This window comes from Pteropus alecto, unplaced genomic scaffold (assembly GCF_000325575.1).
Source record: "Pteropus alecto unplaced genomic scaffold, ASM32557v1 scaffold8, whole genome shotgun sequence".
NCBI lineage: Eukaryota > Metazoa > Chordata > Mammalia > Chiroptera > Pteropodidae > Pteropus > Pteropus alecto.
This window is the reverse complement of record NW_006494609.1, coordinates 658,336-684,213: the sequence shown is the minus strand read 5'-3', so window position 1 is coordinate 684,213 and position 25,878 is coordinate 658,336. Positions and strand designations below refer to the sequence as shown.

The following is a 25,878-nucleotide window of genomic DNA, read 5'->3' as shown; positions in this document are numbered from 1 at the left end:
ACCACTATCGCTACTAACAAATGTTTCCTATTCCCAATCCCACTCTCTCCCCTGACCCCTGCTTTTCTTATTATCTTCAACAAGCATGACCCTAAACTTCCACAATCAAAAACTCTCACAATTGAGGAAAAAGAATACTGAAGGAAATAAGTGGACAATAAAAACTCTCCAAGGGCAGGTTTCAGCTGAGAGGGGCCCACAGTTCCGCCATTAGTCTCTTTGGAAAGACTCCTAACATCCTTGGCTGTGACTTAACTTGGGTAAATTGATATTCAAGAAAGGTACAATTACCAGAAGGACTCAACAGATGGCCCGTTTAAACTATGGGATTAATACAATCTGTCTGGTGACCTAGTTCGAAGTAACTAAATAGAAACCTCCCAACTGGTTAACTTACGACAGAAAATAGCAAATGTTTGTAGCTGACCTTGTCAGATCAACTCTACCTGGCCAATCTAGGCAGAGATAATAAGAGAATAAATAAAACATCAGAAATAATCAAAAGAGGTCGTAGGGCTTGGAGTGGACATAGCAGAATTATCTGGATCCCCTGTGGGACAGCTTGTACCCCAACAGGGCAAGCATCCTGGTTACAGAGAATGAGAAGACTCGGTATTAAAACAAAAAACGAAGATTAAAACTCACCAAAAAAGACTGGACTAAAAGATGATAAGATAATTAAAAAGTAGAATTTCAGAGAAGCAATTAATGGGATTAAATTACGTATAATAGGTCTCCACTGAGAGGCCCTCTATAAGAGAAATCTCTTTTGCAATCAACCTTCAAAAGGACTTCCCAAATCTTTCTCTAGCACTAAAAGACACATTTGCAAGCTGAATCACTTTGAACTCTTACTAAAGTAAATGCTTCTTAATAAAGATGCATTTTTAACTATAAGTAAAGAATCAGGAGTGAGTTTGAAAATAAAAACAATAATAACCTGTGAAGAGTAAGGCACAACTGCTCATCATCAAATAGTTTAAGCAATATATCACTATATAATCATGCCTTTCACTCATTTTTATACTGAATGCCAACTTTATTGTAATTTAATTAAGTATCAGGGAAGGGAAATTTTTCCCCTACCCTTCATGGTTCTTTTGGCTGATCTAATAATTAAACTGACACAAGATAGATTAACAGGAAGAAAAAAAACAAATTTATTTCATACATACAGAGATCTCATAGGTATGGGACTTGAAGAAATGACCAAGACACACAGCTTTTATGTTTTTTAGACAAAGAAACAATAAACTTGTAAGGAATTGATGGGGCAAAGAAATGCAGGCTTGAGTGCTTAATTAGTGAAGAATCTAAGCAGAGTTTGAGCTTGGTTACTACTCCAAGTAACCCAAATTAGTAAAGAAGTAACAAAGTCTGCTTATACAGGCTTTCCTGCCCTGAATTCTCTGTCTGGTGATAAGAATGTGTCTCTACGTCCTGGTGCAAAGAGGATACCTTTTACATGGGAGACTTATTTCTTGCTTTCAGGGGGACAGAGAGGAAGGTCAGGGTGTCCTTCTTGCATTCGCTGTTTCTCAAGTAACTTTAATTCAAAATAATCAATACGCCCCTGGGGCATACTTTGGGGCAGCCTGCCTTGAGCTCCAAATACGAATATTAGAAACGTAAACATTCCATCCTAATGTAAATTATTCTTAAAACACTGATTCTCCTGTTGACTGAATGCTGATAAATGCATTTTTAGGGCATTTTAAAAAATAATCGTAAAACATACTCATATACATTGATTTTATTTGGCATACAAATACTTTCTATGATCACTGTATTCCTCTCTGTAAGGATATAAATTTTTTAAAAAATCCATCATTAATAAAGATAATTTCTTTATCTTTCTAAGTAATTTAAATTTTGTAGGTAATAGAAATTCAACAAATAAAATGCTGATAACAGATCTTTCACTGCATAATTGGGTTTACAGACTTCTGACATTATGCTTAAACACAGTAAAGCTATACAGACATATTTCATAGATACCAAGATACATTTGCTTGAAACAAGAAATATATGATCCAATTTCTATTATTGTTTGAACATGTTTAATTGCTTTCATTCCAGTGAAATCACTAAACAATGCTACACACATCTATTCCATTAACATTAAGACATGATATGTGGCTTTCTAATTTAATTATCTGAAAACACATTAATCCTTAGTTGGTACTTCCTTGTAAAAATGTGTTCTGTGATGTCACTATAGCTTTATAAAAATAAGCAGAGCTTTGCATAAGAGAGGCATTCTGACAGAGAACAGAGTACTGGGGTGAAGAAATGAAAGAAAGAAAAAAAAAACACCCAGGTTGGAAACTTGGAGAAGTATAGTTCAGGAACATTTACTATCCAAGGATGGACAGAGTCTGCTGAGACACAAGCCAAAGAGACATGCCACCCCACTGTCCAACAGCTCAGAGGGAAAGGGGCCCCCATAGGAGTATTTTAACAAAAAATTATCCTGGAAACTTAATACACTCTGAAATCTTTCATAATTAATAAAAATTCCATTTGGTAATAAAATACAAGATACATATGAACAAAAAAACCCAGAAGTTTTCAATGAGTTCATTTATTCAAGATAAACAAGTTACTACCATCAAGTGTTAAAGAGCTGTTAGAGGAGCTTTTTATCCCAAACTACATAGGGCACAGAGCAATAAGGACCACAGTATGATGCTGACTACTATGCTTCTAGCTGGATTTGGAAACTCTGCCCACAGAGATGGCAGGAACACAACTGAGAACGGGTGTGATCACATACAGAGGAATGAAGGAGAGTCAGACCCTAATTGTGGGTGACTACACATGAAGAGGAAGGGGCAGCACTATCGTCCCCTCTAGCAGGCCATCTCTCTGACCACGGACCAAGTGGGATATCTCTCCCTTCCAGGCAAGTCCAAGGACCCATCTGTTCTTTCAAAGCACTTTCCACGCTTTGTGGTGAGCTCTTTGGGGACAGAGACTAGGTTTCATCAACCTGTATAGCTTCAGACACCAGCACAGTCAGTCACACAGTTCCTGTTCCATAAATATTTGATATAAGAATAAGTAAATGAGAAAAAGAAAAGCTAGTAAAAGAAGTTATTTTCATAGAGGTAAAACCATGAAAAAAAAAAAAGAGTCATTCTTTGGGAAATGAGGCAGAAAACAGAGAAGAATGAGGGTAATACAGTAATATCACAAGCAAAGGAAAGCCCAAGAATATGGAGATTGAGAACTGTGTACTTCAAAATTAGAAGATCGAAGAGTTACAGGACTTCAACAGCAGAAACCACAGTATAAAAAAATTAGGTATAAACAATAGAAAAACACTGAATACTCTTTTCCTAAGATCATGAATAAGGATGCCATTCTCACCATTTCTAGTTAGCCTTATATTGAAAGTTCTAGCTAGTTCAACAAAGGCAGGAAATTTAAAAAGCTATAATAATGGGAAAGGGAGAAATAAAACTATTATTATGCATAGACATCTATCATGATGATGTATGTCAACAACCCTGTAAAACACACACACACAACAGTAGAACTAGCAAGTGAATTTAGAAGTTTTGCAGGTCAATGTACAAAAAAAGCAATTGTCTGTCACTATACTTAGCAGTTGAACTGAAAATGAAATTTTAAAATACTACTATTTAAAAGAACCTAAAAATCTAACACATCTAATGAAAGATATTGAAAACTATAAAATACTGCTGAGGGAAATTAAGTGAAGAGGTTTGTGGAGAAGACTCAGTATTATCAAAATGTCCATCTCTACAAGTTGAAAAATAGGTTCAATGAAATGCCAGTCAAAATCTAGCAGACTTTTATGGGGGAAAAAAAGATTGATGAGTTGATTCTAAAATCTATAAGAAAATGCAAAGGATCCATATTAGTCAAAACAATCATGAAAAACAATAAAATTGGAAGATTTCACTCTTTGACTTCAAAATTTATAAAGCTATAGTACTCGAGACCATGTGTAACTGGCACAAAAACATAGACCAATGGAACAGAAAGGAGCCCACAAATGAAAACACACATATACTGTCAATTGATTTCAATCAAGACACCAACTCAGTTCAATAGAAAAAGTATTTTAAACAAATAATACTAGATATACATATAAAAAAAACTTCAACAGTTACATATATAAGTTATTTCATATGTAAAATATTTAAGAATAGGTTATCAACTTCAGTATAAAAGATAAAATCCTAAAGCATCTTTAAGTAAGTAAATATAGAAAAAATATATTCCCTATATTGAATAGGCAAAGATTTCTTAGATAATACGCAGTAAAGCACTAACCGTGAAAAATGATAAATCAGAATTAAAATTAAACTTTCTGCTCAAAAGACATCATTAAATGTGTGCATATACATTTATTATTTAAATGTATGTTTTAATACATATTTGAAATCTTACAGATCAACAATAAAAAGATAATTCAACAATAAGTCACAACTTAAAAGACACTGCAAAAAAAGATATATGAATAGCCAATAAGCAAAAGAAAAGATGCCCTGAATCATTAGTCATCAGAAAAAAGCAAATTAAAATCACAATGAGATATTATTTCACACTTACCCTACCAGAGTGGCCAAAAAGTAAAAAAAATAAATAAATAAAGGAAAAAAAGAAAAAGAAAACAAAACAAAAAAAAAACCTGTAATACCAAATGATAGGAAAAATGTGGAGCAACCCGAAACTCCTAAATTGGTGGTGTAAGTATAAAATGGCATAACCATTTGGGAAAACAGTTTGGTAGTTTCTTATACAGTAAAACATACATCTACTCTATGATCCAACATTTCTATTCCTAGGTATTTATTTACCCATGAGAAATGAAAATACATGTCCACAAAACGACTTTAATAAGAACGCTTATAGCAGCCTTATTCATAACTGCCAGTAACTAAAAACATAAATCTTAAGAACACTTAAGATCTGTGCATTTTATTGCATGTATATCTCAAAAACAAACAAAAAAAATCCCACAAAAAACAAAAACAAAAAAAACAACCAACCTTTAAGCAGAAAGATTAAAGAGTAATAGGGTAACCCTCCCTGTCCCCCACTTCTTGTTTTCCCCACACTGGAAATAAGAATGACAGGGATCTGAGGGTGGGGGTGGGTGGGAAGATTTGTGCTGGAGAGAGAAAGAGAGCTGAAGGATGTTTATAGGCAAAGAAAAACATGAGGAGATGAGGGGAGGAGATGAGGGGAGGAGATGAGGGGAGGAGAGAAAGGCATAACATGACTAGAAGATTAACATCTAGAGAAGGCAAGAGGACCACAGGACAGACAGGATAGACAGGTTAACTGTGGAAAAGAGCAGGCTGTCAAAAAGCATAGAGCTAAGTGTGGAGAACAGAGGAAATGCAGGAGTTGGGGTGCTGGAAAGAGGTTTATTATCCAGTACAAAGGTCCCCAACCCCCAGGTTGCAAACCGGTACTGGTCGGTGGCCTGTTAGGAACCAGGCCACACAGCAGGAGGTGAGTGGTGGACCAGCAAGCGAAGCTTCATGTGTGTTTGCATCCTCTCCCCAGTGCTAGCATCACCGCCTCAGCTCCACCTCAGACCATCAGACATTAGATTCTCACAGGAGCACCAGTCCCTGGTGCCAAAAAGGTTGGGGACCGCTGCTCCCCAGGTCAGCTCCATGGACTTGCCATAAAATGGTGTTTGACTCCTTCTCCTAAACCTAATAATCAATTACTACTGATTCTTAAGTGCCTTTTAATTCCTTGGTGCCCTCCAATGGCAAATGTACTGACAAGAGAACCTTGAGTTATTACTGTGCAATGGCTATAATACTAGCCTAAAATAAATGAGAGAATATCTGGCAAAAGACTAGAATCTCTCTTTTGAATGATGTATGCACGGTGTCAACAGTGATTAACTTTTATAGAAAGCATGCAAGGGCCCATCTGTTTCCTGCTCTTTAAATGACTTGTTTTGCTACTTTTAACAAATCATTATGCCTTTGGGCCTTTATTTATCCTTCAAATGGAGATGTCACAGACTAATAAACATAAGAATCCTTAAATTATCCAAACATTCTAAATATGGAACTTGCTCTCTAGGGTAATTCACTCACCAACAGGTGGAACTTACCATTTAATAAGTGGTCCAATAAAGGAGCTCATTCACCTCACAGGGAGCACACTCACCAGAGGTGGAGATAAGATGCTAACTACCTTCCCTGCAGCACGAACAGTCTGCCTGCTCTGGAAGCTACAACTTTCTTTTCTCTGCACATCTGAGTACTCTTTTTGAAAACATGATTTTACCCTAATTTCAACCAATTTAAGATGACAAATAACTGTTAAGTTCAAATACCATCTCTCTTCTGAAGAAGAATTCTATCCTAACAAGAATTAAAATGTTTTCATCTGGGTGAATCAGTGTTTTCATCACTACTGTATCCTTCTTTTTCCTAGTCAGAGAAGACATCACTTCCACGATAACGGATAAATTTTTGTCAGCCCCAGCTATCGTACTGTACTTTACAAAATCCAAAAGTTCCTAAAAACAAATTCTGAGTCAACCTGATCACAGCCTTGCACGGAATATGACTTCGATATATATTGGAAAGGAATGGACAGACAACGTGAGCTCAGCAATGCCCCTCTGATCAGGCAGTCTCAACAACACACGCAGTAATCACCCGAACTCTTCCCCTGAGCAGAACAAGCTGCTGACAACGAGCAATTAGTGTTCTGACACAACTCCAAGAGGCTTGTCAATGTAAACTATCGGACAGCGACAAAGAATGTCAAATCTCCACGATAGTCTTTTTGGAGCTCCCATTAGAGTCAGCCCAGGTTTATGATGAAATGCAAAAGGCATTTGTGAGGTGCTGCTGCCAGTGCAGAAGCAGTGTTAGGCCTGCTTCCAAATGTGACATGGCACTGTCCCATTGAATGAGGTGCCCACTCGGATAATATTTGCAACAGAAGCAGCATCTCTTCATACATAGGGGCTTGGTGGCTTAAACAACAGTTCCATTGTCTAATTACTCTGGAAGAGAGGAGAAGGAAATGTTTTTCCCTCCTCTTAATTCTTCTTGCAAGTTATACTTTCTGTAGTCCAGGGCACACGTCTCTCTGATCATATCGATCAGTACAAATCAAAAAGGCTGAGGGCAAAGAGTTAAATCACCCCCCAAAAGCAGTATTTTATACAAAAGCTCAACAAAGACTACAAGTCTGCCAGAGAAACAGTCCTCTTACTGAATGAGAAGTGAGATTAAGACTCTGAAACAGTAATTACAAAAGCCAGTTATTTTCATGTGGCCAGGAACTCCATGGTCATTGCCAATAGAAATTTACTGCCATACATAAAGGACAGTGACTTCCTTAGTTGTAAATGTTATGAAATAGCAACAACTCATTTTAATGCAGTATATGCTACAAATCGGTTTCTTCTTCAAAAGGTCCAAGCTTTAAAAGCTGGCCTAATAGAGAGACAGCTCTTCCCTGAAAACAGGATTCTCAAAAGCCCCCAGTTCTCAGATGGAGGTCATGAACTAAACAGAATATTTACAGTCAGCCACTCAAGCAGAGAATAACAGTAATGACAATTCCCGCTCTCATTTATGACACTTTACAGTTTACTCGCGAGCATTTTTGTGTTCATCATCTCGTTTAGGAATATGGGCCAACCCCACACAGGAGGGCAGGAGCATCCTAGCACCAGACAGACCGCATGGCCTTATAAAGGTAGCAGGAAAAGCAAAGCAGCACTCTGTCCTTGGAGGAAACAAACTAACAAAATCAAAATAACTGTATCTTCTCTTGTGCTGAGAAACAGTTAACTAAAAAGCTATTCTGCAGACCACAGTGTTCTCCCGTATTTGAAAGCAACACCCCAAGACTGCATTCAGTGAACATGCCCGATAAAAGGGAGTCAGAAAAAGAAAGACAGGATTATAAAATTGGCAGAGACAAAACCTGTAGCTATCGTGCTACGGAGAGAGGACAGAGAATGCTGGAAGAGCCAGACGTAGGAACAGTAAAGATGAGTACCAGGTGAAAGGACTGTCCCGAAGGCAGTGTGGACTAGAGCCGTGGTTTCATATCAGTCTAGGGGACTTCAAGCATCTCGAAGAATGGCAAAAAGTCAGGACAATATTTTATTTCGACCAATTTACGGAAGACCAACGGATCACAAAAATCGAATGTAAGCCTGGCTGGAAATCGCCTGGGAACTAAACAACAGCGTACCCTCTTGTTGTGAAACTTGAAGAGAGAATAACTTCTCACACCTCTCACACCTCTAGGGAAACAGAGAGATCCTAGTGTACAAGGGTAGGGAAGACGATTCGATTAAAAAAAAAAAATACTCAACTTACTTCATAGCTTCCTCATAGAATTAATGAAGGAGGAATTCATCTGGTAGAAAATCAGAATGGCTGTTTTAAGGAAAGAATGAGCCTGTTTTCTTTTTCCTGCAGGTAGTTAACAAGTCGGCAAATCAGTCAAACTTTCTATTAACTGAGCATCTACTATGGAAAGAAAGCTGGAAAGATTGCTCAAAAGCTGTCCTCAGACCTTGGCCAAGAAATGGCAGCTACCTGGTGTGATTCAGGTCAACAAAAACAACAACAAAAACAGTTAAAGGAGTAATGGTAGTTAGCAATTTCTCTCTGGTGTTTTATTCTCGACCACAAAGTAGACCACAAATTTCTCACTTCAACTCTTTTTCTAATTTTTTTCTCAGATCAGGTCCACCGCTTCATTCTTTATCTGAACTTGATTTAATTCCAACTCCCACTTAGAACAAAGTCAAACACACATCTCCTCCTTTCTCTTTCTCTCATCAAAAACAGAGAAAAACAGAGGGGGGTGGAGATAGCCCACTTTGAAAGAACAAGAATGAGGATTAGGAGACCAGTTGAAAATAACTTATCCAAATACTCTCCAAAAAACAGATTACACTGGATTCTTATCTAAAACAAACAAAAAAAAACCCTGTCTAAATGTATTTGCCTCTGAATAGTAAACTTCACAGAATCAGTAACCCACTGACTGTGTCCTAACTTAAGAGTCCAAGTAGCAAATAAATAAGTTTATTTCTGGCTGAGAATAGTTCACTGCAATAATTCTGAGTGCTACGCAAGAAAACCAACTAATACAAACCGCAACATTGTGGCTAAAAAGACAACGGCTGCGAACTACTGAGCACGATTATGCAAAATCTGAAACCCATGAAGGTACCCGTTAGTAAAACAGACAGGAGAGACAGAATACTACGTATTAGTGGCAATATTTTGTAAACGAATTAAAATTTGCTTTCTTCAACCATTTAAATACTAAGCTCTCTCAATTTGATGCTTAAAACTAAAAACATTATGACACCAACGAATCAAAGTTTGAGTGTTTCCTAACACTCAATACAACAATACAAACTTATAAAATAATCCAAAACTTGGCAAATATTTGTCTAATATAATTCAAATCCGTCTCTCCATGGAAGGGATTACTGTCACAAAAGTGAACTCTGGCAAGCTGCTGCTGTATGGCTAAAGAATCTTCAAAGGCAGCGCTATGTTCTTACATTAACGGCCGCTTACACACATTCTTTTAAAAAAAAAATCCTCAGTTTCTTCCAGGGGTGGAGTTTCCCAAAGAATTCCAGGCTAAAAATCTAAACTAACACAGCGCCAAAACTGAGTGATACCACAAAATGCAGACTTCCTTTAAAACAACTTTGACACTAAATCTTTACTTGGAAGAGAGGACAAAGGACAAAGTTCTCATCATTTGCTCTGTTTACACCACAATGGCTTCGAGACAAGAAACTGTGGGGGTCATTACTGGCCAACTGGTTGAAGTGCATCACTGCTCAGGAAGAATGCCTCTGTTAAGGGCAGACACTTAAAAGAAGCCCACTGGAAGCTAAGAGGGCTGTGGCACACCAAGTTATCTTGAGTCTCAGAGACCGAGGCCCACAAATGCTCAGAAACGATCAAAACATCACAGAGAACAAGTACTTTCAGATCCAGGGGAATGTTTGTTGCTTACTTGAGTCTCTGTGGTGTGATGATTTAAAAACCAAACAATAACCCAAGTTATTATAAACTGCAGCACGAAATGAAATAATCAGAGATCTAAGTTAAGGCAGAATTCCCTAAGTTCTGCAATGTTGCACGCTAACTTACGCGGAGCTGCTCCAGCACCAGGAGGAGCTGAGAGGAGAGGCACGTCAGACAAAACTTTGGCTGCGGACAGATACACCATATTAAAAAAACAATCCAGTAGTGACTCTGTCCTTCAATCATCGCTTGAAAATTACCATGTGCAGCCTCTGGTTCACTTGACTTTTCTCTATCTTTCTGTCATGGGAACAGAAGACATTTCTTTTAAAACTATATTATTTTCCTACTCTTCCTATATAGCAGCTTATTTAAGCTCCTTCACTTAAAAACAATCCTCACACCTACGTAGAGAAACACACCTTACACAAGAAAATCTCTGCCTAGAAATTACTAAAAATAAAAGTTAATGAGAAAAGGCCAGAGTCCCGCTTCTCTTTAAAGAGGCTCTCTCCTCATCCTATGATGAAATGGTCACTACCTACAGAAATGAATACTTGCAATTTAGAAGATATTAACTTTAACACATACCATATATAAATGTTGAAGAGTTTCTGGCTGCTATCACCTTCAGCCAGTCCTTTATTAATAATTGGTGTGAGGTTTTTTGTAAATGGTGTGCTCTGTGTTCTGGGATAACACATTAGCCAATGTTAATAACAGCTACTCTGGATAGTAAAATTATAGATGATTTTCATTTTTCATCCTTATATTTATCTGCTTTCATACATTTCACAAGTACGTATTGTTTTTATACAAGTTATTTTTTTTTTAATTTGCTGGAGGACAGAGCGTTAAATGAGATTTTTTGATGTTTCAAACAAGTATAACTGAATGGATGTTATCCCAAAGGATCAGCAAAATACAACTAAAGGATCAAATTAGAGCAACAATGAATGCTGGACTTTGGCCTGAAACTGTAAACTAATGAGCTCTATACTCTTGCAGAGTGAATGGATATACATACACTGTTGTTTCCATCTTTAAGATGAGGCCACTATGTAATAACAATGCGGACATCATCAAATTTTAGGGATGGGACCAAATATTCACATAGAAATAGAGACAGCTGGTCTATCTTCACACCTTGTCTTGCAGAGCCTTTCAGATTACAGAGGAGGCGCCTAACTCTACAGACCAGACTAATTTCTATTTCATTGATTTGAGAAGAAAGTTTTGTTTTTTTTTTTAATAAGGGTGGGAAGCTTTCATCAGGATTAGCATTCATTCAAAAAATTGAGATTTCATTTCCACCAAGTTAGAAGGCATCTGCTAATGAAGGATAAGACAGAATCAAACATGAAATTCCTTCAGATATTTTTACACTCATTAAGAACTTCGGAATTCTTAACTGAGGTCTTACAATGGCTGTATCCATTAACAAGAGATACCAACTGCCACAGAAAAATAATTTATACAAAGTCATCCAGGAGCCATAAAGTGACGTTAAATTCTCGCTAAAGGTAAGCCTTTCACACTCCTGTTTAAGTGTTGGCTAATGACCCAATTATTTACACAATATGCAAACTAAGGATATAACATTGGGTGATTTGTATTTGGAACTGAGGCAGGGCCTCTTGGCTCTTAATTGCAAAAAGAGCGTAAATGAAAGGTTAACTGGGTACTAAACACGTCCTCATGACAAACAGATCACAGTTCTTAGGAACAGGAACTCTTTATAACCACAGCCTAAATCATTAGTATAAAGGTCTTTGTGATTTGTATCAGGGAAAAGAGCTTAACTAACAATATACTAAAAAATTTTATCAAGGGTTTTCACTGATATAAAATACTTGACCAGTCAGTTTCTTAGAAACTCACTCTACAATCTTTCAACTTAACTCGGCAGATGTACTAATAATAATTTTATAATCTGAACAACTGATTTTCAATAACTCCAAAATGAACATGATAATGTCTAATAAACAGCAATGCCATAGATGAAGGAAGACAACCTAATTCACATGCTTGTGCACATCTACCCACAGATATAGAACAGCAGTTACGCCTGCCTGCAAAACACAAAATTATACAGTGAGCTATGGCTTTCTCCTACTTCCTGTCAAAAGATGCATTCATCTGACATGCCTACTCACACATATTCCAATATGAAAATACACATTTATCCACGTATCAAAAAGTCAACTCACATTACACGTTGGAAATCTCTTCTTTCTGCTATGAATTGGATAAATCTGCTTGTCTTTTTCTCTTTAGAGCAAAAACAATAAGATAATAAGTGCTGGGCAGTACCCTTCATACACCATCTGATCTAAGAAAAATCTTCATTTATTTTTATTCCTAAATGACCTATAAGTGTCCTCCACTTCAAAATGAACAATGATTATTTTAAATTTTTGCTACAAAATTAACTGAAACAGTCAATTTATTATTTCGTAAAGAAAAAAAAAAAGACTTTCACCCACTTCATTGCCAGGTGCTGAGTAGATCTCAGAAAGTCTGCTGACACATCGTTTTGAGAAAGGAAAGAAAAGGATATCGAAATTCTGTCCTAAATATGAGAAATACTTGACGAGTGGGACAAGTTGGAGGAAGCAAAATGGATACAACATTAACTTCTAGAATTTCCGTCTACCTCAATGGTGCTGTGGGGTTAAACTGAAGCTCCAGGAAACAAGACAGCCCCCTGGATTTCCCTTTCTGAGGGACATGGTGGGAGAATGAACTGGAGCTGGAAGACAGGCAACAGTTACTACCCTGTTCACAAAGAAAAACATATAGAGTGGAAGAACGTTCTAACACAGACTCACAAAATCGGAACTGCTTACAAATGTCAGATTTTCTACTGCTTTTCATTCCATCTTAGGAAGACATTTGCTTTCACAAATGTATATTTGCCCCTAGGATACTTTCAGACTCAAAGAACAAGCCTCCCTTCCTAATTCCCTCAATCGAAATGGAGAGTAGAAAACATTTAGCAGCATTCCAGATAATTTGTGCCAATTTAGATGATTCATGTATTGCTTTCCCAGACTAAATGGTCTACGGCCAGTGCTTTCAAGTCAACAAGGGTGCGGAGAGCAGGACCTAATTACAGATCTGAGTCACTGTCTACGAGCTCCCTCAGCCCAGTGGGCCATCCCCCACAGAGGCACCATTTCATTTGAGGTATAAAAACAAGCCAAGTCTACAAATCCTTTTATATAAAAAAACAAATGAGAAGACATCATTCCACAAGAAACAAAAATATCAGTTCACTGAATTGATTTTTCGAAGAATTTTTTCAATAGGCTTTTTCTCTTAAAAAGCACCTATAACACTAAAGTTTTTAAAACAAGAAAATGGATATAAAACATATTACAGGATGATAGCTCAACTTTCTTGAAATTTCTTGTGTCTATATCTGGCCAGGTGTACAAAATGGCATACTATCTTGAACGCTGTTTGTCTCCCAATGAGAGAGATTTTGTAGCTCTTTCCATAAGGGCCTTACTGATGGGGTGTATTCACTTGGTGGCTATAATCTTATAACACTGGCAACATTTTAATTTAAGATCCTGGGTCCACAATGAGGAGGAAAAAACCTAGTTACATTTAAAGAACATTAAAAGAAGAATCCATTCTCTTAACAACCAAAAAAATGGTGCACAAGGCACAAAAACCTAAATTTGATTTCAACAAAAGATGTTATTGTTTTCCTTCCTGTAACATGGATACAATATATATGAATTAAGGGGGAAAACGTCTTCTGAGTTTACTGTTTATTGACATGTTAAAGATGTAAGCAAAGATAACACCTTGAAAAAAAATCTCTTTCGATTGTCATAAATCTTTCTCTGATACTTTATCAGTAATTATATTCCCCATTGAAGAAATTATTAATCTCTGAATAGAAATGATTCTTTGGTTCCCAGTTCCAACAACGACATTCCAAACAAGCACAAGGGGTAACAGGAATTCTCCAACAGCAAAAGAATGAGTTTTTTGAATGTAGACGTTAAATGACCTAAGATGCATTTCAGACAAGAATGATAAAAAATGATCTCCAAGGCTCACATTGGGGCACAAAAGGAAATAACAACACAGCAAAGATTTCTGAGATTCACCAGTGACTAAGATACTAAGAGGGGGGCAGAGTTTGCCATCCCAAAACATGCCTTTTGGGATATTGATCATTTTTAAGAAGCAAAAGACACAGAAAGAAACTCTGACTTCCCCACTAACTGCCTAAAAGAATTTAGATAGAGGACCTGCTTCAGGAAGGAAAATATCATCACAGAGAACTATAGTTTAATGTGAATTAGTGTGTGATTGACAGAGAGGAACCTAGCAAGGCCCTTTTCATCCCAGTCTTCTCTGTGTCCAGTTGTTAAAGATGGCCCAGCAAACATTTACCAAATACACATCTCACTGTGAATTGCCTTCCTGACCTCTGAAGTCACAACCCACTGCCAACACTCTCCTTAGCTCAACATAGCATATAAGCCCTAGCTGCCTGGTGTGTCCCCAGGTTTCACATCTGTGTGGAACTCCCATATGTGCAAACGTAATAAATTTGGTCGTTTTCTTCTGTTAATCTGCCTCATGTTAATTTATTAGTCTAGACAGAAGAACTTAGAAGGACAGAAGTAAAATTACTCCCCCCGCCCACAGTACTATGTTTCCAGGTACCACGTTTCACAGTCTATTCACAGGAGTGGATGCTTTTACAACTGCTGCTACCAGTACAAAGAACAAACTGACAACTGACAATTTTAGAAAGCGCGGAAGTAAATTTCGTAGATGTGACGATTAATTGTCAGAGTGTGGAAAAATGCATAGATTTTCCTAAGTTTGCCAAAAGCATGCATATTGACCACAGGATGAATAGAGTTATTTAAATGAAAAAGCAACTAACACATTCTAAAGAGCCCATTGAGGACATAGTTGGTCTAAAAGTGTTTTTGCATATGCCAAATCTGCGCAGGAGTGCAGAATCAAATACAGAAAGAGAACTCAGCAGCAGACCAAGCACCAGACTCCAGAAGATAAGATAAAAGGCTGTCGGCATGTTGATTAAACTCATCAACCATTTAAAATCTAACACATTTACTATAGATCACTAGGATGCCTAGAAATCAATCTGGACAAATATCTGAGAACAAATCTATAGCCTCTTTCCATGACCCTGAATTTATTCTAAATACCTTTGAGATTTTAAACAACAAATACATATAGTATCTACACTTACCTGAAGTAAAAAAGCATGCAAAAATCATACTACACTTATGTGGTAAAAAGACAAACAAATTCATAAGGAGAATAAAGAGCAAAACCCTGACAGTGGTTTCTCAGAGGCAGAGAAAGACACTACGGTTAGTGGGCCTTACTCTGGGTTGGTAAAAATTCGATTTCTCTAGTGTGTTATGAGAGGGTGCATACAGATAGTTGTTACATTATTCCTTATATAGTTACCGTATTTGGAGTATTCATATTAATTTTTGAAATGCAAACAAGGATTAGAAGTTTGGGTAGAGACTATTCTAAGAACAGGTCCACGTTGCCAAACAACACACCTGTACAGGGGGACAGTTTTCAGGCCAGTTCCCCAAGAGCATTTCTAGCATTCCCAGCCCAAGTGGGTTGATTAAAAGGCAAAAACTTCGGGCAGGGGAGGTGGGGGGATCTGAAAGCAATATATTTTGTTCTCCGGTCTTTACTAAATCACTACCTGTTAACTATTAAGAGTGAAGAGGGTGCCAGTCAACACCAACACGCCCTGCCAGTTTAATTTAACGTTATTATTTTGCCTTGCTTTGCAATTACTCCCACATCCCCCAGGGAGAAACTAATGGATTACTAAAAATAAAATGGAGATTAAGTGAATCACTTGGGATGTTTTGGCTCCCAACACAAATTGGCTTAAACAAAAAAGAAAATGTATTGGCTCAAAAGCTTAGACTTCTGCAGGAGAGACAGGCTTCAGGGCTGGCTTCTCTGTCCTCCACTCTGTGTGGCTTCTTGCTCAAGCTGCACACCAGACCTCACACTGGCACAAAACAACATCCAGAAGAAGAACAAGAGAGGCAGGCTCTTCCTGTAGCTCTGTTTATTAGAAGACTTCTGCCAGAAGCTCCTGGCAAATCTATCTTGGAGTATCACAGGCTAGAAGAAAATTACTGGACCACTCATGAAATCATTGCTCTGGCTAGGTAATGCCTAGCATTAGCAGATGCTTTGTCCGTGATGAGTCAAATGCGAACAAAGCAGGGATGAGAATGCCCCCAACCAGGGCCCACCCTGTAGCTACGGTTAGTTCCTCAACTCTATAATATAGGGGATCAACTGAATGCACAATATGGCTCCAAACTAATACCCATTCTGTTGGTATTTACAGGGAACAGCCTGAGCAAGACTGTCAGAAGATGAAACTAATCATTATAATCATATATTTCTATATAAAGCTATAGACTCAAAAAGCAGATGACCAAATGAACTGATTCCTTTGAGGGATCAAAATTTAAAAAAACTTTGTTTTTATATAAACTTTGTTCTACTGCTTCAATCAGAAATTTAAAGACAGAAAGTCAACACATTTTAAAGCTAGTAGGGCATAGGAAGTATGCTATAGTACTTACTATATTCTCGTGCCATGGTTTCAGAAATTCAGATAATTACCATCCACGATAATAATGTATAACCTAGAAAAAGGTTAAGAAAAATAGAAAATAGTTGAAAAAATAGAAAAATAAATAGTTAAGTACATAAGAAATTTCACTAAATAGTTGCAAAAGTTTTATTTCTTTTCCGAAGGAGGGAAACTAGCATTTTTTAAAGTAAGCAGCTGCACTTAAACTAGAAATTGGAGATATCTGTAATATTAGATTATCTCTAAATACTTTCAAGTTCAAATCATCTGCATCTAGATCACCAAAAAGAACAGAACAAACAAAATACATCTTAATCAAGTAATACTGTCCTCGGATGCTATTTATAAAACTGAAACAAAAACAGAATTATTAAATGTAGCTCAAAAATCATGTAGTCTACCCCTTACAACAGACATCTACTCTATTCAATTTGATGCATCCTAAAGTTAGATAAATCAGGTTCCATTTCTAAACTCAGAGATCTGAGAAAATAGTTCTCGAAAAATATATATATACACATATCTGATTCAAATATTCGACACTGCATTTTAATAAAACCTTTGAATATTCAGCAGACCATGGAATGCTAAAGAAACACCTATAGAACTGGGGACTCTAAGGCACTGGAATGGCTTTTAATACTCAAAAGTTAAAGATAAGAGTGTTGTCTCTACTCAGACCCCAGAACAAATAACAATATGGCAAATCACACTCTTAACTAAGAAGGACTTAAATCCATGCTACCCAGGGATGGTGTGCCTTGACGAGGCTGGAGATAGCTACTGTTCATGTATCTACAAACACCACGTCTCATTTCACTTTCTTCAGTATATGCAAGATTCAGCAATGTTCCTGGCATTAGTTTGTAGGGGAGGAAAAAAACTTTTTCTCTACCCTCTCAGGTTTAGTTCTTGGAGGCCTGAAAATTAAACTGACAAAGACAAAATAGAAAAAAAGGGCATATGTTTCTTTACTGATGTCAGTCTTTTTACATGCTTGGGGATATCACAGAAAAGAAGTGAAAACCCAAAAAGGCAGTTAGACGGAGGGGCTATATACCATTTTAACAAGGGACAATAAATAGTAATGTGACTAGACAAAGGAAAAGAGGATTTGGGCTCCAAAGGATGATAAATTGGGGAAGATGACAAGGAAACATGATAAAGACTGTACGACTTGTTACATAGTCTCCGGTGATAAGAATTGTTCTCCTCTTCCTATTAAGGGAGATGGGTTCCCCTTTACAAAGGGAACCCATGCAGACAGCTCTTCCTGTGACTGCTATTTCTCAATTTCCTTCAGCTCAAAATAATCCTTACGCTAAAGTGGCATCTTCTGGGGGTGGCATACCTTGATCCCCTTCAAGATTATAAAAATAAAAACACTATTAAAATAATAAAAGTACAAGTCAGATTAGAAGAAGATATTTACAATACATATATCCAGCAAAGACCTCATTCAGAACAAAGCATATCAAAAGGTGCTCAACCTCATTCATTACCATGGGAATACAAATTAAACCCACTGTGAGATAAAATTACTTACTAATCAACATAGCTAAAAGTAAAAATCTGACAACACCAGGTCTTAGGGTGTGGAGTACTTCAGCTTTCATATACTGCTGGTGGGAGTGTGAACTGGAAAAGTGTTCAGCTATATCTAATGAAGCAAGAGCATGAACGTACACTGTGGTCCAGGAATTCTACACCTGGGAAATGCCTACCAGGAATGCACATACACATACACAGGTCCCAAAGACACATACAATAATCGTCAAAGAAGCATTCATTGTAATAGCCAAAACTGAGTAACAAATAAATTGTGGAGTAGTCACATGATGGAATACTATACAGCAGGGGTCAGTCATTTTTTCTGCAAAGGGCCAGGCAGTAAATATTTTTGGCTTTGCAGGCCATATGGTCTCTGTGTCCTTTTGCAACCAGTCAACTCTGCCACAAACAATATGCAAATGAGTGGGTACGGCTGTGTTCCAATAAAACCTTATTTACAAAAGCAGTCAGCCAGCCCACAGGCTGCAGTTTGCCTGCTATACAGTAATGAATATAAATCAGCCATTACTAATGCAAGAGCACAAATGAATCTTGCAAACATAATGCTGAGACAAAGAAGCCAGACACAGGATAGAATATACCGTACAATTCCATTTCATAAAGTCTGAAAACAGGTAAACTGTGTAAGTCAGGATAATAGTTACCTTTCAGTGTAGGGGGTAGGAGAGACCAGGAGGGGGTGCAAGGGGGAATCTTGGTGACTAGTAATATTAGATTCCCTGGTTTGAGTGGTGGTTTCGTGATTACGTTCAATTTGAAAAAATTCATCAAAGTGTTCACTTATGATTCATTTACCTTTATAAGTGTTACACTTGAATAAAAAAGTAAAAAAAAAATTAATAAAGAACATTTATTTAATTCATAAATAAATAAAAACATTCATCTATTTACTTAATAAATAAGATTAATAAATAAAAATTAATAAATAATATAAGTGGATGCTTTCTCATAGCTCATTCACCCTGGACATCAGACACTCTGATGCACCAGCAAGCCTTGTGTTCTCACAAAGCACGGTCTTGAAGACCCCCTTTATTTACTATGATATCTATATTGCAACTAAACCTCTGTTCTGAGGTCCAGACAGGACTCTAGAGAATGAGCTATGATTAGATGGAAAACACAGGAGTGTCAGGAGGAGAATGCGATACAGAGGGAGAGAGGAAAGTAACAGATGGCGGATGAAGAGGCTGGTGGAAGTAAACCCCTACATTTTAACATAATCTGCTGAATAATCTATACAGAATGAAAGGAACATAAGCAGCTTAGAAACACAATTTGGAAGGTCACTGAACTTGCCTTTTGGACAAAAATAATGACATTTTAAAAGCTGACTAGGGTTCTTAAAAGACTATTGAAGGAATCTGTTTCCAGTACAACAATTTCTTCCAATCTAACAGATTAAGAGGACAGGAAATTTCAGCTTTTCAAGTGAGGAAGCAAATCTGACAGATAAAATAATCTTGACTTTCTAGGCCTGCATATTTTAAACCATTCTATACCTTGATGTCATCTTGTCCTTCTATACTGTGTCTAAAAATTAATTAGATATTGTAACTTCCCAGGGATCACAGAAGTCATTAAATTACCAGGGTTGTGACCAGAATATATCAGGAGAGGCAGAGAATACAAACATGCCAGGGACAACAAGATCAGGGGCATCACATTATAATAATTCATATTCTATTACTATGAGTTTATATCATGAATAAAATTTTTTAAAAAAATAAGTGAAGAGAATAAAATCCATTCGCCATTCTACATTTACCACGTAACTGATATGTACGAGAAACTGAATCAGATGCTTGAAATGCAAAGATGAAGCTTCTGCCTTTAAGGAGCTCACAGTTTTAATATAGCTGGCACACCTATGCATCAATAATTTAAATTAAATGTCATAAAAGTTACACAACATTCACAAGTACTGTGCAGCGAAGAATGAACAGGAGAATTATTAAATGTAGGAGGAGTGAAATGCAAGTGGAGAGGAGAGGATAAGGAAAGGAAGTCATATAGTAGATACAGAGTTGAAACAGGTTTTGAATAATTAAAAATGGGCAAGGTAAGAGGAAACAGAACATCATTCTAGGCAGAGAGACAGAATGTGCAAAGGCACAGAGGCATGAAGATAGCAGTCATGTCTGAGGAATAACAAGAAATCAGAACGTGGTGTACGAGGACAAGCTAAGACTGAGATGACGGTGAGACTTGTCAATTACACTGTTTGAATTTTCTCTTACAGGCATTATGGAACCACTGGGGCAGGAACCAGTGAATGAGAATGGAACACAAGGAACAGAGCGGGACAGCTCTCCGAATATATCTTCTTGTGTAGTTTTGACACTTATAGCCATGGGGATGTGTCACAAAATTTAAAAAGTAAATAATTAAAATCAACCAGTATATGGAGTTAACTCAAAATGAAACAATCAGTCACAAATGAACTGTGTTACAAAGGTACAATACAAGCACACTTAAGGGAGCACAGGAGAAAAGAACTAACCTAACCACATTGGAAACCAGTATCTCAAACTATATACTCTGAGGTTAGAGACAAAACAAAGAGAAAAGGCCAGAATGGACATCTATGGTGTTGGACTTGAATCAGAGATATCATGGTTTTTAATACGTATTTCCATAGATGACAGATAAGTATACAGAGATGCAGGTATGTGTATACATATATATTTCCTAGCTCTATCCTGTAAAAGAACCCAAGGCAATAACATCCCAGTAGCAACAAATACAACCAGCACCCAGATATTTGTTTCTAAACATGGTCCTATAATAAAAAGAACAAGGACAACTTGGAGAAATGTCTGGCTCAAAGCTGGAGCAGGGAAAGTATCAGATGAACCTGGCACATCTTGTAGAGAAAGTAAGGAAGTGCTCAGAAAAGACGAGGACTTAACAAAAAGACACCAGAAGCAACTGGAAGGGGCCAAATCTGAGACAACTGGAGCAATAATATAATTACATTAGTAGATTAGAACCCACAGGATAAAACAAATATCTGTAAGTCTATACTGATAAAAGTATATTTTATGGCCTCAGAATATGCTAACAACTCAAAAAGAAAAAAATAAATAAATTCACTTTATTTTAAAATGAAGAAGTTCTGTTCACTAAAAGATGCCATTAAAAAACACACACACACAAATCATAAAACATATAACCAACGAAATATAAGTACCTAGAACATATCTCTTATAAATTTATATGAAAGACAATCCAAGGAAAAAAATGGACAAAAGTTACAAAAAGAAAAGGAAATTCAGAAGGTCCTTAAATACAAGAATGATGCTTAATTACTTTAGTAATTAGAAACATACAAATAAAAAGCACCTTCACACACCTACTAGCTTGGCTAAGTTTAAAAAGTCAATGTCAAGTGTGTAGCAAAGATGTAGAGCGACAGACATGTCAGACTCTGATTGGGGTTGTACGCTGGTACCATCACTTTGAAAACCATCAAGCATGGGCATAATTTCTTACCAGGCAGAAATTCCACTCCTAAGTTTATGGTCACCAGAACTGTCACCCTGAGCCGAATACAATTGTTCATAGCCACAGAAAATTGCAAACAACCCAAAATCCAATAGGAGAATAGAAAAACAAAATGTGGAAAATCAGTTGTAAACAAAATCTTTTAAAATTAGGCTACATGATCACTGAAGGTAGATTTAATACCAATTAATAGTTATTAAAAAGCTTCCCACAGTTTTGTGCTCGCTATTATAGATGTTTCCAGGACACAGACAATGAAGTCCTCCAAGAAAATAATGACACGATTCCTTATAGCTTTGAACACAATATTGAGCACCAAACACTAGGTAAAACAAAACAAACTGTAGATCTCACTAGTTATTTAAAGAAAAGGGTACTTAAATTCCCAAAGTCTAATTAAAACACTTGACAAGGCATCGCCCACATTATGGCTTTTTAAAAGAAAAAAAAAGTAAAGAAAAGATCCAAAAAAATCTGTTATTTTGTTAGTTGGCTACCACAACAGATGAGATTGTTTCTCTTAGGTTCATACCAATTAGATTATGGATTCATTTAAAAATATATATATTAGAACAGTGTTAACTTTCTCCCCAAAAAACTAAACAACTTTTCAAATCAATACGATTGTATTAAAAATAAAACAAAATACTCTCCTGAGCAGAACTGCTCAGAGTTGTATCCATAACCCTCTGGCAACAATCAGTACTGGTGTCACCATTTGCTAAGCTGACCTGGCCAAGGTCAGGGTAAAGTGCTCTCAGGAGCCTACTAACCATTCCCAAAGTGAAAGGTTCTTCACACCACATAAGGTAACAAATTTTAACAACTGGGAAAATCATAAGCTATGTATTTAAATTTAACATTAAAGATACAATCTCTTTTCCTGATTTTAAATGTCATATAATAGTTTTCAGAATTTAGAATATTATGGTCCATATTTTATATGAGTGGGAGTATGTACAAAAACTTTAAAACAGATGGTAAATTACACAGAGACATCAAGTGACAGTTCTAGCTGATTCAGCTCTAATTCATTTTGTTTGCTTTCTAACAGTACTATTTTAAAAAGAGCAATTTGGGAGTCCAAAGAAAAGAACAGATTTCTATTTTAAGCAGAAGCAACAATCTTTACTCATGTAAGAAGCAATTATACAGGTTAACAGAAAAAATGAACTGCAATGGAATACACTAGAGATATGTTAGGGGGAACCATTAGTTTTTATTCCTAAGGGTATGTACAAAGTTTATCAGTCTAACAGTCATTGAATTTATTAAGCCACAATTTTACTACACGAATTCTCCATTCTTTCCTTCAGAGCACACTAAATAATGAGAAGACAATGTTTGCTTTCCTCTCTACAGTAACAACTGTGCATTTGGCCTGAATTCTAAATAACCAGGTTCTTTATGAAATTTTTGAAATTCAGCCAATATACAGATCTTTTCACTAAAAATAAGCATGAAGGAAACAGGCTAAATCATAACTATCATATATTTACTCAAAATGGGGAGAACAGCCTTCTAAGACAAGTTGGATAAACATGCACAGACCTCACCATCAGCATACATGCTCCTCTGTCATGAAAAAAGAATGGCTGTTAAGAACTTGGAGCATGAATATTCAATTGGATGTTTGATCACATAAGTACCCATGGCCTAAAATCTACTGATATAATACTTAACCAATAACATAATATCTTTCTACATTTGTTAAGCATACACTAGGTGTGATGGGTAGTTTTGTATGTTAACTTGGCAAGGCTACAATACTCAGTTACTTAATCAAACACTAATATAGATGTTGCTGTGAAGGTATTTTGTAGACGTAATTAACAGCTACAATCGGTTGACTTTAAATAAAGGAAATTACCCTCAAAAGTGTGGGTGGGCCTCATACAATCAGTTGAAGGCCTTACCCTTGAAGACTGCAGTTTCCTAAAGAATAAGAAATTCTACCTCAAGACTTTGGCATCAGCTTCTTCTGCCTGAGTTTCCAGTCTGCCAGCCTGCCCCACAGATTCCAGATTTGCCAGCCCCCACAAATGCATGAGCCAAGTCCTGAAAATAAATCTTTTGATAGATAGATTGATAGATAGATAGATAGATAGATAGATAGATAGATAGATAGATAAGGTGTGTGTATCTATGTATATTGCTTCTGTTTCTCTAGAGAACCCTGACTGATACACTAGGCAAAATGGGAATCTCACTACGGATTTTAAATATTTTTAAAGTTAAAGTCATACAAGGAAAGAAATGCCTTAATTCAATAAATCTGAGAAAACAAAAGCATCAGGAGCCTACCAAAAGACCATACCTAATGACTGAGACACGCCTAACTAATTAAAATAAAAGTAAACTGTGAGATGTGCACTATCATGTCAGCATGAAAAAAATGTGGGGAGAAGAGCAGGGGAACTTTACTTCTAACAGAGTCTAGGGAAGGAAGAGGAGGACTAGAAGGAAATAGGGCAAAGCAAGCAGAGACTGGCACACCTGAGTGGAGCTGTCCAGGTAAGAACTTACTCATCTAAGCTTTTTAAGTTAACAATGTTTCAGGACTTACTATGTCCCAGGTGTTTTACCTTGACTATCCCATCTGACTGTTCACAACATTAAGTGGCAGACACTATTATATCCATAATTCTCAGGAGGGATGAGGGAGCTGACAACATAATTGTACAGGGTGACAAAGCTACTAAGATATCAATTACGAACCTACGTCTTGACTTGAGCTACTGAGCTATCTGCTTCCCTAATAGCATTTCCCAGGCAGAACAACAGGGCAAAACCATTCCAAAGCCAAAGAACCTTACAAGCAATGTCATAGATGTATCAAAAGTCTATGGCAAAATTTTATTTGAGATCTGTACATACAGAGAGGGGATTGAAGAGAAATAGCATGAGCAGAAATAGAAAAGGCAAAATGTATAGAAAGAAAAGTTTTCGGAGTCAAAACTGTTAATATCCCACAAATTTTCCTTTTCCCCGCTTCTTCTACCACAACTAAATTTAATAAGAAATATAAAAATACTAATAAATTAACAGAAGGAAATCCCAGTATAGATGACATCAGCAGGCCAGAGCAGTGAGAAATTCTGAGAAACAGAAAGCGTACAGATTGAAGACAAAAGTCAATAGATCTGAAAGATCAGTAACCCCTTAGAAGAGGACAGGCATCCAAAATATATTCCTAGCAGAATGTAGGAAAAACTCAAAACAGAGTCAGCAGATTCTGGAGGAAGAAGCACGCCTTGGATGATGAATCAGGTAACTAAAGAACATAACACCTACATCAGTCCCTTCTCTCTATGAGAAGTTATGGGTGGTATTACCCCCCGATTATAAGCCATGAGAAACACCATAGTGATCCTTGGGACTAGAGAAGTTGACCAATGTTCTGAATAACTTGTAACTATAGTTTACTTATATTCAGAAAGCAAGTAACCTACATACCTTATGGGAAACTCCACCCTACCCAATATGGACTGCCTACCTGCCAGGGATCCTATAAATCAGAGCCCAGAGGCACTACCAGGTGAATAGAATCTCTATAACAACAATGAGTCCTACCTTTTGGTTCTATCAGTTGCTATAAATAAATCTATGATAAAAAAAAAAAATCAAAGAGGTTAAGGACACCCCAAAACATTTGGATTTGGCACACTATTTTGAACTAACTGCACTTAAAAAAACAACAGGTGCATAAAAGGCAGTGTGACCTCCCTTTCCTTCCAGAAAACAGGAGATAAAACTCCCACGTGAGAGATGTCCTCCCTGCACCTGGAGGAAAAGAACACTCTGATCACCAGAGACCGGGAATAGAGGCTGAGAAAAATCTGTACAAATAAACCTTTTAAAAATAACCCTATTATCTTCCTTCAGCCTCCCCATGTATTTTAGCTACTTTTTCACAATGACCAGTTTTTGTTCAACCTAATATATAAATACTTAGGTTTTCTGTGTCTTCATTTTCCTGTGAAAGCTCCCAAGTACATGTTAAAATAAGTAAATAAATAAATTATAGGCTTTTCTCCTGTGACCTTTCTATGTCAACTGACTTCTCAGGCCCAGTCAGAGACTCTAAGAGGGCAGAGGAAAAGTTTTACCTTC

The 25,878-nt window shown here is 36.9% G+C and overlaps 1 protein-coding gene across 1 annotated transcript in view; it reads right to left on the bottom strand.

Annotated features, from left to right (window-relative positions):
* The window catches only part of SIPA1L1 (signal induced proliferation associated 1 like 1), a 321,807-nt gene that overhangs the window by 157,237 nt on the left and 138,692 nt on the right, over positions 1-25,878 (bottom strand). Inside the window, exon 4 of the mRNA XM_025042110.1 lies at positions 16,676-16,738. The gene's annotated coding sequence lies outside the window, so the exon portion shown is untranslated. The remainder of the gene's footprint in view (positions 1-16,675; positions 16,739-25,878) is intronic.